Genomic DNA, 8,929 nt, shown 5'->3' on the forward strand with positions numbered 1-8,929 from the left:
TGGGCCTTGAAATCTGGGCCTGAACACAGTCCTTCAGCTCTTCAGCTCAAGGCTAGTGCTCTACCACTTGAGCTACAGCGACACTTCCAGTTGTCTGGTGATTTATTGGAGATCAGACTTTCAGCGACTTTCCTGCCAGGGCTGGCTTTGAACCACTATCCTCAAATCTCAGCCTCCAGAGTAGTTAGGAGTAGAGGCGTGAGCCACTGGTGCCCGGCTCCAAATAACCCTCTTTACAGGACTCAGCACACAGCATCCTGTGAAAGACTCATCACCCAGCACCCAATGCAAGACTCAGCACACTGCACCGTGTGAAGGACTCAGCACATAGCATCCTGTGCAGGACTCAGCACACAGCACCCCGTGAGGGCCCAAGCATTCCAGGAAGGACTCATCACATAGATGCATCCCACAAGCTGTCATTAGTATTAGGGTGCTTTCATCAGTATCACCATTCTTTCAGAAACACATCACAAACTGCACAAAGTTCCCATCTAATGAGTCAGAGGAGCATTTTTGGCGGGGAGTCAGCCACAGGGATTGCACTGAAATGTTGGGGGTACTGTCCTAAGATCTTTTGCTCAAGGCTAGAGATTTATCACTTTGATCCACAGCTCAGAGTTTCACAGACATCCCGCCAGGACTGGGTTTTAAATACACCAGTGTCAGATCTCAGCTCCCGAGTAGCTTGGATGACAGGGGTGAGCAAGCCAGCAGCATCTGGTTCTCTGGGGCTGAGTTGCAGTCGTATACCTCTGACTAAGTCAGGTTAGATGGCAGCTGTCAGGACCAGACTCCCGGCTTGCTCTGTGATGAGGTATTTGAAGTCCTATCCTTATAGAGTTGCAGTCACAACATTCAATATTTTTTCATGCCCATCCTGGACCTTGAGTAAGAGTCTAGACACAGTCCCTAGGCTTTATGCTCAAAGCTAATGCTCGACTGCTTGAGCGAGAGCACAACTTCTGGATTTTTATGTGCTTGTGGTAGTGAGGAATCGAATCCAGGGCGTTGTATGTACTAGCTATCATTATACCACTGAGCCCCAGGAGTGACAAGTGTATGAACAGATAAATGTGTATATTGGCATATATGTATATGTATATACATATATATATATACACATATATGTATGTATAAGACAAGAGAAATGTGTCTGCATATTATGAAATTACATATATTATATTACTATTCATTATTGACATTCAAATTATTCCTTCCACTTTTAAGTATCATGGTTGAATACATAGTATAGTATTAATTTAAAATTAATCAATGTAATAAAATTGTTGTATATAATTTTATAGTATATTCATACACTAATTACTAATTTGTTACTTTTATAAAATTCCATTTGAAAGGATATACATGGAAATGGGTTTCTTGGAATCTCCCGCCAATATTTAGTGGCAGCCCTGGGATTCAACCTCCAGGCCTAAGTTATGGTTTTGGTTATGGCGTCCCTAATAGCCAGCCAAATATCAGCATGCAATGTCATGTACACTTTCAGGGCTTTGTCATTTACACACAGGATGGTCACAATGCAAAGGGAAAAAAAGTAAAACCACCTTCTTGAATTTCTCCATTTTATCCTTTTCCTATTTATTTTATTTCTTGCCAACCCCAATATTTGAACTTGGGTCCTAGAATCCTAGGGCCAGCTGTGGCAGAGAAGCCAAGACCTGAGTTCAAGTCCCTTGCTTGGCAAAAAAATAATAAAATAAGGCCATGACTTGGAATTTGCACCATTTTTCTGGCAGGCCTGGGATTTGAACTCAGCATCTGGGTATCTCTGAGTCACTGTGGGTGAAGGGGAATCTCACCCTCCTTGAAGACAAGAAATTCAAACCAGTTCCCAGGGCCTGAATTGAAGCTCCAGCACTGGAAAAAATACACACATGAGTTTAGTGAATATGATGTTTATTACCCTTATTCATTTATTATTATTACACATATAACATTTCATTTATTACATCTTATCATACATGATATATGTGCATATGAATTATACATCATACTGAGACCCAGGACTTTTTTTTAGGAAAAAAATGTGTCAGAAGTACCTTCTTACTACATGAATAAATTTTTGGCAATGCTGGGATTTCAACTCACGGCCTACAATGTCCAATACATAAATGGGATCAAAGTCTTAACACACCAACCTCTGGAAAACTGAGATGCCAGGAAGTTCTAAGGACCTGTTACCTGTTATCAAGCCACAGTAGTTCCCAATATATATATATAAATATACATATATATATATACACATATATATGTATGTGTGTAGATTGCTGTATATATATATATATATATATGTAGAGAGAGAGAATGTGAAGATATTATTAAATGTTATATATATAGTTACCAATAATTAGTTATTAAGTTATGTCTCCATTTAATGGTATATAGTTACCAATAATTAGTTATTAAATTATGTCTCCGTTTAATGAAGTAACATGGTTGAATACTTATGAAAGCATTAATTAAAAATTAATCAATATCCTTCCATTAGGGAAAACATAACATGGTACTAGAATGGAAGATATAAATCCAATGATTTATGTGTTGCTTTCTAAAATAGAATCATGAATTAACTGCAAATTTAATTACTTTTATAACATTCCATTATCCTTCACATAAATAGGAATTAGTTTGTCAAGATCTCCCTCCATTTCTGTGTGGCAGTCCTGGGGTTAAAACTCCAGGCCTGGGAAGTTTACTTCGAATGCAAACCATTGGAATGACACTGAAGATTTCAGATTGTCATGATTAAAAAAAGAACAAGAAGAAGCAAAGAAAGCCAGGTGTCAGTGGCTCCTGTTTGTAATCCTAGCTCCTCAGGAGCCTGAGATGTAGAGAATGCCAATTTGAATTCAGCCAGGGCAGGAAAGTCTGCAAAACTCTTATTTCTAAGAGATCACAGGAAAATATCCCCATGTGTTGGGGCTGTGGCTCAAGGGCAGAGTGCTACTTTTGAGAAAATGTAGATTAAGGATAAGGCCTAGGTTCATATTTCAACCTGAGACCTGCCAAAGAAAAAAAGAAGGCAGTAACTTCAGGTCTCTGTGTATGGATGGATGATGTATGGATGATATGCATTCAGCAGGTTGCCCATGAACAGGCCCCCAACATGTGAATGCTGGGACAAGCCCTCAGAGTTTACTAAGCCAGTAGCTTGAACAAAGCATCCTTCTCTGCCATTTAATAACTGAAGCCCAGAAGGCTTGCCTTGGCTGGTGTATTCAACGGGTTCATTATGTTCTGGCTGAGGTGTCCCATTGGGACATCTAGCAGCCAGCCACTGCCTCCAGGGAGACCACTGTTCCTAGGCTGTAGGTATTGTGGAAGTTTCTGGCTCCATATTCCCTATCCCTCTGTAGGACGTCAGACTAGATCTCTGGGGCCTGGAGGCTATCACTCATTCATCATTCCTCATTGCCGAGTCCCACTCTGGTCCCAAATCCTGGCAAAGATTTGAAAAGCCCATCGATTTCTGTGCTGAAAAGAGTATGCCAATAAATCCCACCCTCATAGTTCCTGTTAGAAATAATCCTTGGGCTGTGAATGTGGCTAAGTGGTAAAGTGCTTACCAAGCAAGCATGAAGCCCTGGGTTGGATTCCACAGTATCACAGTGATTGAATGTAGCCTTGAGCAAAAGCAGCTCAGGAACATGCCTAGACCCTGAGATCAAGCCACAACACTGGCAAAAAAATGTGAGCTTGGTGAGACATACACTTCTGGAACTCAGAGGAGAGCTGAGGTAGGTAAGAGGTAGAGGGCAGGTGGTGGTGGCTCAGCCCTGTAATAATAGCACTCAGGAAGTTGAGATCTGAAGATTATAACTGCAAGCCTGTGCAGGCAGGAAAGTCTATATGAGACTCTTTTCTCCATTTAAGCACCAAAAAACAGAGCTGTGGTACAAGTAATAGAATGCTATCCTTGAGCATAAAAACTCAGGGATAACATCAAGGCCATGAATTCTAACCCCAGGACTGGCACCGCCCCACACGCCCACACCAACATAGAGCATTTGACAGTCAGCCTACACTAGTTCGATCTCTAGCAACTCAGTATTAAAAAAAGTGAGAGAAAGGAAGGAAAGACTTGCTCCAGGAGGTGATATGATCAGTGCCAAAATTCCACAGGAGTTCTAAGATGTGGAACAGGACAGAGGGCCTAGGGAAGAAGGTGCAGAGCATGTGCAAAGGTCCTGAGGGGTGGTGTAGAGCAGGTGGTGTGGGTGGAATGAAGGTTCTATGGCCTCAGACAAGTCTGGCAGAACACTGAAGGCTGGGTCAAGGATTGTACTTGAGTCACAGGTAGGGCAGAGGGTGGCGTCCCAGAATGGGTCTCAGTGGAAGATTAGCTTGACTTTTTACCAAAGACCCCAGCCAATTTCTGTGGCTGGAAGCCTATTTTACACAGCTCCTGACCTTAAGGCCCCCTTTGCATGGAGGAGTCAAGGCAAATGAAGGGAAGAACTCTTGCTCAAGAGAAGCTTCTACCCAATGCCTCCAGTGGCTCAACCCCTGTAAATCCTAGCTATTCAGAAGTCTGAGATCAGAGATCGTTGGTCAAAGCCAGCTCAGTGGAGGAAAATTAGTGACACTCTTCTATCCAATGAAGTGGTAGAGTATCAGCCTTGAGGGAAAAAGTTAAGAGACCAGAGCCCAGACCCTGAGTTCAAGCCCCAGTACTGGCACAGAAAAAATAAAGGAAGTTTTCAGGAGTTCCCAGTCCACTGTGGTGAAAGACCATTATCAGCTGGGCACCTGTGGCTCATGCCTGTCATCCTAGGTATTCAAGCCTGAGACCTGAGGATCAATCAAAATTAAAAGCTAGCTTGGGCACTCTTATGTCCAATGAATCACCAAAAAGCTGGGAAGAAGCGCTACTGTAGTTCAAGTGGTACAGCACCAACCTTGTGGAAACAAGATAAAGGATAGCACCTAGGCTCTGAGTTCAAGTCCCGGTAAACACACACACACACACACACACACACTAATATCCTTAATAGGTGCCAGTGGCTTATCCCAGCAATCCTAGCTACTCAATAGGCTGAGATCTTAGGATGGCAGCTTGAAGCCAGAACAGGCAGGAAAGTCCATGAGATTCTTATCTCCACTAAACTACTAAAAAAAAGATGATAGGTGAGTTCTGGTTTAAGTGGTAGAATGTTAGCTTTGAGCAAAAGAAGCTCTGGGACATTGCCTAGGCCCTGAGCCCCAGCTCTAAGATTTTTTTTGAAAGTCATCCTTTGCCACCCCCAAAGGTCATAAATCCTGATTTTGGTCATCCTAGACCTCACATCCACTCCTGCCACTTCCACAGTACTGCCACAATTGTCCGGTGTGTGGACAACACTGGGTTAAGAAGTGAAAGTACACAAGGGGGTGTATAGCCAGGTCAACACTAATACCCCAAAACAATGAGGTATTGGCCATACCAGTCTCTCATTCCCCAGTTCCCTGGTCCTGGAATCTAAAGTTTGTGCCTCTGTATTCTGAGCATCTGCAATTTTTTAGAAGGACCTGTGAGGCCCAGTTGGGACCGGAAGATAGACTGTCCTGTGATAAAGTACATTTACATTTCCTAGACACTGACCTATACTTCCAAACTTCCTTGGCCTCACCTCCCATGTCGCCCTAGATTCTCCTTGCTTGGGCAGCCTTCAGTCAGCTGTCAATCTCGAGTTGGCCAGAGCCACCAGCAATCCCTGATTCCCCACTCCACTGCCAGCCTGATGAGATGGTTGTGCAGTCAGAGGCCTAGCTGAGGAAAAGGATAGGACATCGCATGACTGAGGCTATCCCTCTCAGGCAGAGGAGACCCTATGCCAGCTGGCATCACTGACCCAGAATCCCCTGTAGGCGGCCAAATATTGCGACAGCAAGACTTGTGCCCTAGAGAAAAGTTGGAACACAGGCCTGTGGCAATTTAGGACTCATTGTAGACCCTGATAGGGGGCTAAAAGGAAGGTCGGTGTGAAGGAGGGGCACCATCTGAGGTCAGAAAGAGGAAGACCAGCAACCAGGAAGGGGACAGAAAAAGACGAGGGAAAATTACACACACACACACACACACACACACACACACACACACACACACACACAAACACACACACGGATATTCCAAGCTCTTAGCAGTTCCTGAGAACAATACCATGAATTCCCTCTTTTAGGATCACATCCAACCCCTGAGAAGATGGCACTATCATACTCAGACTAACTGTAGACACAGCATTGAGCCTCTCATAGCTGGAATGCTCATAACCCAGCATGGAATTTCCTACCATACACACTGCAATGTGGAAAACTCAGCCAACCTCTTTGTTTATTGTTGGTAATGGGGTTTGAACTCTGGGTCAGGGAGCTCTCTTTCAGCTCTTCAGCTGAAGATGAGCACTCTACAATTTGAGCCATAGTGCCGTTTCCTGTTTTCTGGTGGCTCATTGTATATCAAGACCCACAGACTTTCCTGCCCAAGCTGGCTTTGAACCGTGGTCTATACATCTTAGCTTTATGAATAGCTAGGATGACAATTGTAAGCCACAGCAGGCACCAGATTCATCCATCTTCATATACCCAGAGGAAACCAAATTCATCAGGCCACAAACTTCTTGCAACTCTTTACTTCAGGCTTTGACACCCAGCATCCAAATCCATCCTTCATTCGGGAGAATACAGACACAACAATCCCACCCCTGCACCCATTTGCCCACTCCCTGCCTGCCATAGGCTTCGACCACTTGAGTTCATGGCAAGGCCCCATCCATTCTACTGTGGCTTCAAAGTGGTGCAAACTTGGGGAGTTCTTAGAAATGTCTGTAAAGTGAGGCCAGCACCTGGTCTCTCAATCACAATACCCTCCCACACACACCTCTACATCTTTGCAGCGAAGATGTTTTACTTTCTTTCTTTTTTTTGATTGTGGGCTTGAACGCTGGGCCTGGGTGCTGCCCCTGAGCTCTTCAGCTCAAGGCAAGCACTCTACTACTTGAGCCACAGCACCCCTTTCAGGTTTCTGGTTGTTTGTTGGAGATAAGAGTCTCAGGGTCCTTCTTGCCCAGTCTGGCTTTGAGCCGTGATCCTCAGATCTCAACTCCTGAGTACTTAGGATGATAGCCATGAACAACTGGCACCCAGCAAAACATATTTTTCAATGCCTGTCATCCTATCCTCTCAGGAGACTGAGATCTGAGGACTGCAGTTGGATGCCACCCTTGGAAGCATAGTGCATGAGAACTCTTTATCTCCAATTAAACACCCAAAAAACCTGGAAGTGGTGCTGTGGCTCAAGCAGTAGAGGGCTCGCCTTGAGCTGAAGAGCTGAGGGATAGTGCCCAAGCCCAGAGTTCAAGCCCCATGCCTGAACAAAAAAGTATTCAGTTTTAACTAACAAGTAGGAACAAATATGAGAGATTAAAAAGTAACTAGAGCATTATCATTATATTTATTTCTCAGTGATCATTCTTGTAATTATTAATGAGAGTTTTCCAGCCAGGTTAAACTTGAGAGTTAGTGAGGTAATGGATTAGATGGTAAGTAAATCTGAAATTGTTTTAGGGTACAGGGGTTCAGAAAAATGTAGGATCATTGGAAACTACAGTATTTTTCCTGATAAGAGAATTTGAGGACAAATAATATAATACTTCATGTTAGGGAACAAGATAACTTGAGAGGTAGAGTCAGAAAATTTGTGGGAATTAGGGCAAATTGAAACACATTTCCAGAGTGCAAACTGGAGTATCCATTAGAATGATTAAAAACTAGAGTTTTTTTCTTAAACATTAGAATTGGATTATCATTAGAGTGAAAGTTAGGTTTCAGTTCCACCTGGAGTTAGAGTTAGCCTTAAGGAAATGGAAAGCTTAGGGTCAAAATGAAAGTAAATCTTCGAATAACAAATCTAGTTAGAATTAGGATGAATGTGAAATAAGAAACTGATAATAATATTACAATTAGGGTATGATTAATGCGAGGGTTATCCTCAATATTCCAGTTAGGGTTCGGGTTAAAAAAATGGGAAGAGGAGTTCTGGGAAGATGGCGGAGGAGAAGCTGGAATCTGAACAAGCTCTCTCATAGAAAGCAGTTTTAGAGTTCCAGTGAACAGTACTAAGCCAGAGAATCACACCAAGTGTGCCATCACAGGACAGAGAGTTAGACAAGAGAGGGGAAGCCAAGGCAAGGAGACACATCTGAGCACTTGCCAGCAGCTGCCGCGGTGGCGGCAGGGTCGCAGCGCTTACCTCAGCCATAACTAAGCCACAGAGTCTGGGACGAAGGAGCCAGACGCAGTGAGCGAGCGGATTCTACTCAACACCAGCAAGAACTGACAAGGAGCGTACATCTTCATCCTGCAGTTTGCAGACCAGAGACGACCCAGGATCCAAGACTCGGCGTGAGTAGAAGCCGGACTTCCTCACTCCTTCTCAGGGAGCAGAGGAGGGAAGGCCACCCCTCCCCCCCCAGCACCGGTGATCTCCATCTTGGATATCGACAAAGATCAGAGGAGTTGCCAGCTCCAACTCAGGCCTAGGAATAAAACGAGTCATTTAGCAGGTCACAAGAATTTAACGGTGAAGTGACCTGCCAGACTCAGCTCCATCCAGGCAAAAGTCACCCAGCTCAGGCGCCAGCCATTGGAGTGGCTTTCCTCACTGGGTAACCACAGCCAGAGGCTGCCCCTCCCTCTAGCAGCCTCCACAATCAATGGAAAAACAGAAACCCTGAGAATGCCCCCAGGGTGGGCTCTGGGATTTTTTCACAAAATAGCCCCAGGGAAAAGCTACTGTTTGTTGAAAGGCCTCAAATTTACCCAGAACATAGCCTCATCACTGCATCCCCCTGTTTTGTAATTCTCAAAGCAGATCACCCTCCCATTAAACTAACCTAGGAGCGGGAATCTCAAAATCTTGAGTAAAGAA

The sequence above is a fragment of the Dipodomys merriami genome, unplaced genomic scaffold, assembly GCF_024711535.1.
Source record: "Dipodomys merriami isolate MVZ:Mamm:240054 unplaced genomic scaffold, mDipMer1.0.p SCAF_1516, whole genome shotgun sequence".
NCBI lineage: Eukaryota > Metazoa > Chordata > Mammalia > Rodentia > Heteromyidae > Dipodomys > Dipodomys merriami.